At 32.6% G+C, this 12,395-nt stretch overlaps 1 pseudogene; it reads left to right on the top strand.

Moving 5' to 3' along the window:
* Positions 1–6,539: 6,539 nt before the first annotated feature.
* On the top strand, positions 6,540–10,901 carry LOC125819309 (homeobox-leucine zipper protein ROC6-like; annotated as a pseudogene).
* The last annotated feature ends 1,494 nt before the right edge of the window (positions 10,902–12,395 follow it).

Genomic DNA, 12,395 nt, shown 5'->3' on the forward strand with positions numbered 1-12,395 from the left:
CGAGAACCATTGTTGGCCCCAAGCGAACCCTTGGCCTGACTTACTTACTCAGCGGAAGACTTAAATCAACAAAGATAAATCTATGTAATATATTGGACTGTTATAAAGGAACATTCAACTGGCCATTAAGGCAAACTCAAGTCTCAACATAAGATAATGACAATGAAAAGACTAAAGAACTAACACCTGACTGTCTATGAAGCCTCTAAAACAACTACGATGGATGTCGGAAAAAAATCCACGATATCCTAATGAACTAAAGCTACTAAAGCAATAAAAGGGGTCCTCCGTAAGTAAGGAGGCTCACCAACAACTCTGGAGCTCAACGAGAATCAACGATACGCTGGATGTTGATCCTGGTTACCTGTGTCTGCATCATAAGAAGATGCAAGCCAAATGGCATCAACACATTGAATGTACAAGTATGCGAGGTGAATTCTAAAACAAGACATAAGCTTGAAAGAAACTGAAAGAACTTACTTGGCTCGGCTCAACTCAACTCAACTTAACTGAACTTATTTCAATATAAAACAGTATAAAACACATGCAATATAAAGAAAAGCTTTTTAAAACATGAATGTCAAATCTGTATTTGGAAATACAATAATACTCTGTGTGTATGCAAAGATACAATATAACTCTGAAATGTATGCAAAAATACAATTAAACTGTGTATATAAGAATACAAATACTTCTGTGGGAGTTTCTCTAACCGACAATCATCACGTAAGAGCTATTGTGATGATACATCATTTTGCCTCACGCTGCCAGGGCCGTCCTATACCTTGCCGAGGGTATAGAACCTGAACTACTAAGTGGATCCACTAGTCTATGCTAAAAAGCACTAAGGAATCATCTAAAAAGTATGACCCTTTTCTACCCATGGTGGCTACATGGTTTATGGGGGGCTATTAGTTGTCTGAATCTCCGCCATATCGGTGCTCAATAATACTCCCAAAATATGATACTAGCTCTTATGTTTAAAAACATACTTCTTTCTGTGGTTTGAGATAATTGATCAAAACTTAGCTCAAAGGCTATCTTGGAAATCAAAGTTTTCCCTCTTTCTTAATTGTGAAAGCGTTTTCTCTTTTCTGAAAACTAGCTCAAAGGCTCTTTGGAAATCAAGGTTTCCTTTTCTTGTTTAAAAGTGAAAACATTTTAAACTCTTTGGGAATACATAGTTCCCATATACTTTGAATAAATGAACTTCAATCTTTACTCTTTGCTCTTTACTCAACTTGAACTTGAAGTCTTAAAACAATGTTAAAACATTTGGAAAAGACTTTTGGAAAACTCTAAGAACTCTTCTTGACTTGACTCTTACTTCTCTTGACTTTGATCTTAACTTTCCTTAAATTGGATTATGGATTCAAGGTTCATGATCTCATGTTATGGATGATTTCATGATGTTTGAACCTACCTTAGAGTATAGAAATCGATTGGAAAACATAGGTACGTTACTAAGAAACTAGTACGGAAAGAAGGGGGGAAAATGGGGTGAACTGGCATCCCTGGCGCTCTGAGAGGCATGGGGTGCTAGAGCACAAAGTTCAGAGAACCCTGCTTGGGGACTCTGAGAGGAGCGACGCCCCAGGCCCCTGCCCAGGTGCCTCTAACTTTTCTTCTTCGTTTTTCAACTCTAAACCCCCTATTTTGACTTGGTTCTTTCCCTAAACACTTAGAATCAACTATACCATCAATATATTAAAGATTCTAATCGAATTCACACCTAAAATCATGGATTCGGATCAAACAACTCCTCAACAATTTCAATGAATCAAGAATTCAAAGGAACTTCAACAAACTCATCAAGAATTCAATTTCTAAGCTTTCAAGAACTTAAATTTACTGAAATAAATCATGATTGGCGTGTGGGTGAACTAACCCAATGCTATGTGATCTCACATACCTCATAGGGATCACCCCTTGACGAAATCCACAAGCGATTCTTGAAGATCTTGACGATTCTTGCTTCTTCTCCTCTTCTTTTCTCTTCTCTCAAAACCCTAACTCTTTTTCCAATAGAATAAACTGACTAAGAACAGTTTAGACCCAACTAATTACCAAAACTTGAAATTAAATAACTGGGTAAGGAAAAGACCATAATGCCCTTCTTAAATCCGGATTAGACTTTCCTTAATTGAACAACCCAACTTCAAATGGGAATATCTCACTCATACAAACTCAAAATCGTTCAAACTTGGCTGCGTTGGAAAGATAATTCTGAGATATTTCCTACGGTATCTGGAAGAACACCTAAATCATCCTAAGCTAAGATTTATGGCCGTTTGAAGTTGACCAAAAACTCAAACTTAATTGAACTTAAATAATTTTCCAGATTTCTATTATTTCCAAAAATCACTCTTTCTAATTCTAGCTCTTTCTAGTTATGGGGTTTTACACTCTTCTCCATAATCTCCTCTATCAAATCTAAGTCTCAACACAGAGAACCTCTCTTAAACAATTTCTCCAACAAAAATCTTCATTACTGTCAAAAAGGTTGCGGCTAGAACTGTCACGACCCAAGTCTACACCCTGGACGTGACCGGCACTCGAGAACCATTGCTAGTTCCCAAGCGAACCCTCACCCTGGCTAACTATAAGCGGAAGACTAACTCAAGAATGCAAAAAGCTTAAAACAGAATAAAATTCACGAAAACATAAACACAATGCCTTAATACATTTAATAAGATAAATGAAACAAACTTCTCAAACTCTACTATTGATCTATGAAGCCTCTAACTGACAAAGATGGAAATCAGGACAAAACCCACGACATCCTAACAAAACTGAAAAAGTAAATTAAATCCTCCGGAAGCAAGGAGGCTCACCATAGCTAACTTGAACTCCATGTGGTATCAATGAAGCTTCTGTTGATGTCCCTGAATACTTGTATCTACATCATGAAATGATGCAAGCCAAATGGCTCAATACGTGGAATGTACGAGCATGTAAGGGGAATTCTAAAGCATAACATAAGCTTGAACTTGATAAAAAGGAAACATACTTACCTCTTTTCAAAGTAACTCAACTCAAGAATAAGATACTCAACTCAAGAATAAGATACTCAACTCAAGAATAAGATACTCAACTCAAAGATTAGATACTCAACTCAAGGGTTATATACTCAACTCACTCAAACGTACTAAACTCATGATACTCAAGGATAAAGCAACAGTAAAAGATGCAATATATATGGAAAGCTGTAAAACTGTAGATAGCAACTCAATGTATTGAAAAATACAATAATACTCAGTGTGTATATAAAAATACAATGTAACTCTGTCGGAGTTTCTCTAACCGACAACTTACCACTATGAGCCTAAGTAGTGACACAACGTCTTGCCCACGCTGCCAGAACTGTCTTATACTTTGCCATCATATAGGATGCCTTAACTAAGTGGATCCACTAGTGTATGCTAAAAATCACTAAGGAGTTATCTAAAAAGTATGATCATTTCTATCCATGATGGCTACGTGGTTTATGGAGACTTGAGTTATTATGAACTCGCATCCCCATATCGGTGCTCAATACTACTCCCAAAATATACTCCGCTCATATGTTTTAAAAACATAACTCTTTCTATGGTTTGAGATAATTGCTCAAACTACCCTCTTAAAGAGGTAACTGCTCTTGAAAACTTTTTCTAAAAAACATATCAAAATCATATTTTAATATGATCATTGATGACTCGGGAAGTCATACTGCATAAACATTGATGGTATATCTAAATACCATACTTCTTAAACATTGATGACATATTTGATTGTCATAATAATCATGTTTTAGAAACTCTTCTCAAAACTCATCATTTTCTTAAAAGAGGTAGTTCTCAACACTACTCTTTCTCAACTAAGTGCTCAAGTCTTTAAAAACAAGTTTTAAAACAATTTGTAAAAAGACTTCTTAAAATAGGGTTCATGGCGAATCATGGACGTAAACGACTCAATTCAAGGTTTTCAATAACTATGCATAGAACTCAATACTTGGAACTCAACAACTCCATAACTCAAGGAGTCAATGATACTACTCATTTCAAGAATACTCAACTCAGAGGGTTCATGTGGAATTATGAGCATGAACTAGTCAACTCAAGGACTCAAAGATACTTCTCATCTCAAGATTGTTCGACTTATAGGGTTCATGCAGAATTATGGCCATGAACTAGTCAACTCAAGGACTTCATGAGTAACATGTAATAGTCCCATGATTAGGAATATAATCTCGAAAAGGTTAGGAACTCGATACTCAAGACTTAGAACTTACTAAAATGAATTAAATCTGATTGGGTAAGGAAAAGACCAAAATACCCCTTTAAAATCCGATTTTGCCTTTCCTTATCTAGATAGCCCAACTTCGAATGGATGTATATCCCTCATACGAACTCGAAACTGAGAAAACTCGGTGGCGTTGGAAAGATAATTCAAAGATATTTCCTACGGTATCTGGTAGAATACCTAACTCATCATGTACTAAGAGTTATGGTCATTTGAAGTTGACCCAAAACTCATAACTTAAGCATAACTTACAAAATTTTATATTTTGCTATTTCCAATTTTAGTTATTTTTGGAACTCAAGGTGATACATCTAGTGACCTTAAAACTTAAAAAAAAAAATTAATTCCTTGGTAAAATCTCACTCATTACGAAGAACGATTAGAGTCTTAGTTCGAAAAATTTTCTGGGGTGTTACAAGAACTACACCCGCCAAGATGAACACTTGTTTTTAACCTGGTTATATAAAAAAACTACTGCACCTGGCTATGATACCACTTGTTAGGACCAAAATAATTAGGTGTCATGCTGAAGCTAGCAAAGCAATCCACGAAAGACCACGAGTAAGAAGACAAACGAGAAATATACCAAAAGACACAAAGATTTAATGTGGTTCAACAATCGACCTATGTCTACAAAGGAGATGAGAAATCCACTATATAAATATGAGAGTACAAAGTATAGAGAGAAATAACCTCAACCAATTCACTAGGAATACATGGGAGGTTCACACAAGTGATAAGTTATCTTTAGGGGCACAACGAAATATAAATTGAAATACATGGGGTTTCAAAATTTAGGTTTGATGAAAAAAAGAATATTTTGATAAAAGGTGTTTTCTCTTTTTAAAATATCATTTGGTGTGAATTTAGAATAGATTTTTCTACCATCATTTTCTTGAAAAATTGTCATTTGCGATTTGTTTTATCACCCTTTTCTCTCTCCTTTTTGTTTGTTATCCATAGGCCTCAACTGAATTTGTCTCTTGTGGACAAACAATAATAACAACTGTGTTAACCCTAGATAAATTCGAATTGACTACATGAATATTCACTAATTTTGCTATTTGGTATAATCTCAACATAGATAATTAATTAATGCGATATAAATTTTTTTTTCTATATTTACATCACATTAGAAGTTTTAGATATGACTTAAGGCACTACTAAAAAGCATAAGACTAACTTAAATTTGTTATAATGACAAATGTGGATAGGTGAATTGAGTTTGATTTGTATTTTTTAAATAATTTTTGAAGTCTTCATTGGTAAAATGATATAGTAATGGAAATGGAGTTATTCTATAGATTCACAATTACTAACTACTACCACCTGTAACTATAACTAGACGCTCCATTTATGTTACTACATGAGTTTAGCTCTTTCTTAATATATATTGCTTCAATAAAATATTTTGATATTGCGTTATGCAATTATTTGGTGTAATCTAACAGTCAATAAATTGATAAACTATATAAAATCTCTAAAGAAACTTGATATGATCACATTTGATATTGAGTTGAACTGATACATCTTAAATTTGTTCAGAAATAAAAGATGGAAGGTCATAGTGACATGAATGAGAGAGGAGAAAGTTTGATTAATGCTTTGATAGAAGGATCTGGAGAGGAAGAAATAGAGAGAAGTTTACCGGTGACAACATAACTGGTGGTGAATCACCGAAGAGGAACAACCCCATTAGGTAAAATGTCGATCAGATTCGAGAGCTTGAAACGCAAGTATAATTCTAATTTATTTTGTACTTGTTTATTTTCTTATGTTAATTTTGATTTTTTAATCATTGTTTATACCATTGGCAATAGGTTTTACAAAAAGAATTCACTTCCTAACAAAAAAGCATGACAAGAACTTGCAACAAAATTATCCATGGACATCAAACAGGTGCAAAATTGGTTCCAGAATAAAAGAACCCAAATGAAGGTGATACATATCACAACATTTCTTATTTTTTTTCTTATGTGAAATTTGTATAATTGATTATAAGAATGAATTGTGTTATTTTATCAATCGCAATTGGAATGATACGAAAATAAGACTCTGAAGCAAGAAAATGACCAGCTTCGCATAGAGCATATTGTAATGAAGGAAACCCTGGAAAATTCAATTTCTGACAATTGTAAAGAAAACATTGATGAGAATCAAATAAAGATTGAGCATGACCAATTGGAAGATGAAGTTAAGAGGCTTACCGCCAAGCGTACAAATTAAGCTTATTTAATAAAGACAAAGTGCATGATAAGATGGTGCTATTGAATCTTGCTTTGGATGCCTTGAATGAGCTTTTTAGGCTCTACGAAAATGATAAACCTCTTTGGGTTAGCAGTTTGGATGGAGGTGGAGAAACGTTAAATATTAAGAAATATGCTCGATTGTTTACCCCATTAATCGGCACGAAACCTGAACATTTCACAAGGGAAGCCACAAGGGAATCAGGTACAGTGGCCGACACCAGTTTGGCATTGGTGAATACACTGTTGGATAAGGTACGTACACTACAAGATAGTGGAGATACAACGACATTTTCTAAATGTCGTATTACGATGTTTAAATGTCACAAATTTGTTTACCGACATTTATTTTACATTTTGACCAAATATTGTAAATTTTAGTGTCGGGGATTTTTCCGACATTTGGGTAATTGTCGGGAAGAATTTGTGACATTTAGGTAACTGTTGAAAAGAATTTGCGTCATTTACTTTGCAACATATATGTAAATGTTGGTAAGATTATTACGACATTTATTTTTTGAAATTTATGTGAATGTCGATAAGAAATATATGACATTTATTTTTGACATTTAGGTGAATGTCAGTATGAGATATATGACATTTATTTTTGACATTTAGGTAAATGTCAGTATGAGATATATGACATTTATTTTCGACATTTAGGTAAATGTCGGTATGAGATATATATTACATTTATTTTCGATAATTAGGTAAATGTTGGTATGAGATATATGACATTTACGTAAATGTCAGTATGAAATATATGACATTTATTTTTGACATTTAAGTAAATGTCGATATGAGATATATGACATTTATTTTTTCGACATTATGAAATGTCACTTAAACTTTCTGACATTTAGATTAAATGTTGGTAAAACAAATTTCAAGACACTTACTTGTGATATTTATAAAATGTCACATAGAAATTTCCGACACTTTAGTTAATGTCAAAAAATGCTATTGTTGAATGTCATAAAAATTGGTGATTCTATATTTTGCTAAATGTCATATTAATATTCTAATGTCGCTACCAAGTTTCTTTAAACATCCCAGAAAAATCTATAGATAGTTTTTCTCAAGACACAAATACATACAAACAATCCATGCATTCAAAACTATCTTCTTCATGATAAGCAAGAAATATTAAATAAAACAAATATTTTCTAATATTATAATCAAAGAACAAAAGAGCAATATAATAAGTTTTCCATAAAAGTAAACAATGTCAAAACAAATTATCTTTTCTATCTCAAGTAAAATTGAGATCTAACTAAATGTAATATTCTCAACATAAAACCAACTAATTAACTCCTAATTCAAATGTAATTAATATCTCCAGTAAATTTTGCAATAAATCTTTATGAAATCATCAATCTAAAAGTCGAGCATGTTGAAGTTCTATCGGTGACAACATAATTGGTAGTGCATCTGTAGATGAACGTGGTGAATCATCACCGAAGAAGAAGAAACCCATTAGGCATAATGCCAATCAGATTCAAGAGCTTGAAACGTAAGTATAATTCTAATTTATTTTGTACTTGTTTATTTGCTTATGTTAATTTTGATTTTTTGATCATTGTTTATTTTATACCATTGGGAATAGGTTTTTCAAAAAGAATTCACTTCCTAACAAAAAAGTACGACTAGAACTTGCAACAAAATTATCCATGGAATGAGCTTTTTAGGCTGTATGAGAATGATAAACCTCTTTGGGTAAGCAGTTTGGATGGAGGTGGAGAAACGTTAAATATTAAGGAATATGCTCGATTGTTTACCCCATTAATTGGCACGAAACCTGAGCATTTCACAACGGAAGCCACAAGGGCATTGGGTATAGTGGCTGACACCAGTTTGGCATTGGTGAATACACTAATGGATAAGGTACGTAGGCTCTTCATTTTAAATTCAATGTTTTCCTTTGTCTCATTTTTAAGAACTATCATCTCTTTACAACCTACCCCTTATTTGACGTGAATAATTAGTTCTTTTTATTTTTTATTCTTTTTAATTAGTTGTACTCTTACTTTTTATTACTATATTTGACATACCTTTTTATTAGTTTTTTAGTGGTGCTTCAATTAGTTGTTGCATATTATTTTAATCAATCAAATTTAACTTCAAGTGATGAATACAAGTATGTGTTGACATGTTATCTTTTTATTTTTCGTTATGTACTGTATTGTATATATGCAAAGGCAGTGGGTTGAGATGTTTCCATGCGTTGTTGAAAAAACATATACTACTGATGTGATTTCCACTGGCATAGGTGGAAATAAGAGCGGTTCTCTGTTATTGGTATTTCTATTTAGTTATTATTTTGATGAAAGTTACATATCTATTTATTTTATTAATTCATACACCAACAACTTGAAAGTAATGATTTGTAGATTAAAACCGAATTGTAAATCATTTCTGACCTAGTTTATGTTCGCAAAGTACAATTTCTTCGCTTCTGTAAGAAATATGTTGAAGGTGTCTGGGCTATCATTGATGTGTATGTTGACACAATTCAAGAAGGTTCACAAGAGAGCGAAATTGAAAATTGTTGAAGGCTCGTATCTGGCTGTATTTTACAAGATATGCCAAATAATTATTGTCAGGTAATTCAAAATAAATTGTCTTTTTATTTTGCATCCCATAGGCATTTATATTTTTTGAAATTCAATGAGCTAGATCGCTCATATTTTATTAATTTTATTCTTGATGATTTACTTTTATTGATTTTTTTATAATACAATCTATGTATTCATTGTAGTGCTTTGTTCTCTATCTGAATTTTTATTTATTTATTCGGAATGAGAAAGATCAACTTTCTTCTAGCTTTGAGTAATGCAACTATTTAGTAATTGTTTGAAACATGTTATATCCTTTCTTGATAAAGAATTTTTTTTATTATTCTTCACCTTCTAACCTTGAAATAAAATTTTAATTGTCTAATTTTTTATGCTCACTTTCAAATTAATATATTAGATACATTAATTTTTCTGCAATTTTTAGCCTCCGTGTATCCTCGCATCATACCAAATGCAAGACCTAAATATTTTGCACCCTCCTTCCTTTCATATTTATTGGCAAGACCACTAGAAATCTTTTTTGAGGATACATTCCATGTGATTGACTCATTTATTTAATGATTGAATTTTCTAAGTTGTCTCCAATAATGGCCATTTTATTTTAATTAATAATTAAATTAATATTTCATACAAGCTGATCATATTTTTCTCTCTAGTGATTTTGTAATATTAATGAAATATTTTCAGGTTACTTGGATTGAGCACATGGAATATAATGAAAATCTTGTCCACGATTGGTATCGCCCTTTGATAAAGACTGGTCTAGGATTTGGTGCTCATAGGTGGATGGCTACATTGCAAAGACAACATCAGTTCTTGAAAGTGATGAAGTCAATTGTTGATCCCATAGGTAATCATACATAGAGGTTCAATTATTGCGCCATTTATTTTTTATACTTTTGAATATTAAAAAGAATTGATTTGGATGTAGCTTTATTTGTTGCAGTTGATTTAACTGGTGAGATAGGTATAAGGATGTTGGCTCAACGCATGACGCATAATTTTTGTGTGGGGTTTGTGCAACCGCTCACTATTGGGAAATAATTCAACTAGCAAATGAAAAAAATTCCAAATTAATGATGAGGACGAATATTAGTAACCTTGGTGAATCAATTGGTGTGGTGTTAAGTTCTACAAAGACAATCTGATTACCCGTGAAACACCAACGTTTGTTCAAATTCCTCACTAATGAACAAATAAGGAGTTAGTGGGATGTCATGTACTCCAATACTTGTCCCATGGAATGAATGATACATATTTCTAAGGGTCAAACTGTCAACAGTAACATTTCTCTTTTTTTTCCTCATGTGTGTGGTTAATTGTTGTGTTTTTTTTTTTGGAAATATGATTGAATTAGAATTTTAAATTAACTGTTAATTTATAAATAATATTTTCTTTTGATTCGTACATGTAAGGGGGTGATTCTGGTGCTAATCGAGTGATCTTGCAAGATATTTGCATGGATGCAACTGGATCTCTTTTGGTTTATGCTACAATTGATTCACAAGAAATTAATACGGTGCTGAAATGGGGGAAATCTTCTTGTGTGACTCTCTTCTCAAATGGAATAGCAATGGTCCCGGATTGTTTTCAAGATTTCTCTACAACTAATAACTATAATGTTATTTCTGGGAAGATGAATAATGGGTTCAATGGTGTATCGCTAGTGACTATCAGCTTTCAAATGATGGGAAACATCTTTCTAGATACAACTATTTCTATGGAGTTGGTCAAAGAAGCTAATGCACTCATCTCACACACAATTCATAAGATCAAGAGTGCTCTTAAATGCAGGTGATACTTCAAGACTAACTACCATCCATTGATTTGTTATGTGTTTTGAGTCTCTTTTGTCTTTCTTGTTTTGGATCATAATATTATTAGACTGTACTATTTTGAGTTTATCTAAAAACAATCATATTGATATTTGATTCTCTATTGCTTGTTTGATTTTGTTTTACATTAATGTTCTCAAGCCAACTTTATAATAATCTGAGCGAAAATTAACAAATTATTTTTTGAAATTAACAAAATTTTGAATCTCACATTTGTTATTAAACACTATCATTTTGCATTTAACAAACACATTCACCTAATAAATATAATGTAGCTTATCGGGAAGAAAAATGATTGTATCATATCTAAAACTTTGAAGAGATAAATTCGATTATTTGCTAAGTGCTGAGAAGTAACGTTTAACTATTTGAGATTTATAGAAATTTTGAAGTGGAAGCATCCTGAGTAATATGTTTGATAAATTATTATCATCATAGATTACTAGTAATAATAAAATGTCAACATTGACTATATTTTCAACATAAATAAATAATTATTATGTTTTACTTTCAAATAAATAAAAGGGAAAATGCAAAATTAAATCCCAACCTGAACTATACACAAAATTTCAAGCACACACTTTATATTTGTGGGAGTTTTATAACCCCTTGAACTTTTTAAATGTGGAATAAATATTGTCTTTAACTATTGACTTGGAACAAATAACCAAATGAGTAGTAGATAATGTGCTACATGCCCTCTATAGATATATTTTATCATGATTAATATTTTCTCTCTTTTTCTTTATCCTTAAAATATTTCCTTCACATTACAAATCAAACATTTTTATCTCCTTCATCTCAATTTAACTTTGGGATAAGGAACAAGCACTCTCCTAGACTAAGATTGAAATTTTAGAGACATATCTTTACTAAACTACGGTCATATTACCTCCCCCCTCCCCCACCTGAACTCATTTTTTGGTAATTTTGGTACACCAGTTGGCTTACGTGGCACACTCTGTGACTCCACGTAGTTCAGGTGTGTGGGAGATGTTTGTGTCACGTAAATCAAAAAGGTGTATAAAATTATTTCTCAAATGAGTTTTTTTTTTTTTTTTTTTTTGGGGGGGGGGGGGGGTGGGAGGGGGTAAATGGTAATAGGACCTTAGTTTAAAGGGTAAATGTCTTAACCCTTTAATTTGTTTTAAAGCTTTTTTTTCGTTCTTTCACTACTCCTGGAGTGCAATTATAAGTAAGAAAGAAGAAAGAAGGCATGTAAGTTCTCAACGTAAAGATTTTTGGATCAAGAATTGTAGTTGATATGTAGTAATTATATAAGTAAAACTACAACCTTTTTGGCGGTTGTTTTGGAGGAGTGGCTTAGTATAAATTGTGTTGAAGGGGAAGGTGGCTTTTGATTGTGTTAGAGGAGGCTGGAGGTGGTGTCACTAGTTAGAATGGTGGGGGTGCTGCTGGAGGGTGAGGTTGTGGTGAGGTGACGATAAAGATAAAAG

This window comes from Solanum verrucosum, unplaced genomic scaffold, assembly GCF_900185275.1.
Source record: "Solanum verrucosum unplaced genomic scaffold, falcon-dt-bn FXZP01000207.1, whole genome shotgun sequence".
In the NCBI taxonomy this organism is placed as follows: Eukaryota; Viridiplantae; Streptophyta; class Magnoliopsida; order Solanales; family Solanaceae; genus Solanum; species Solanum verrucosum.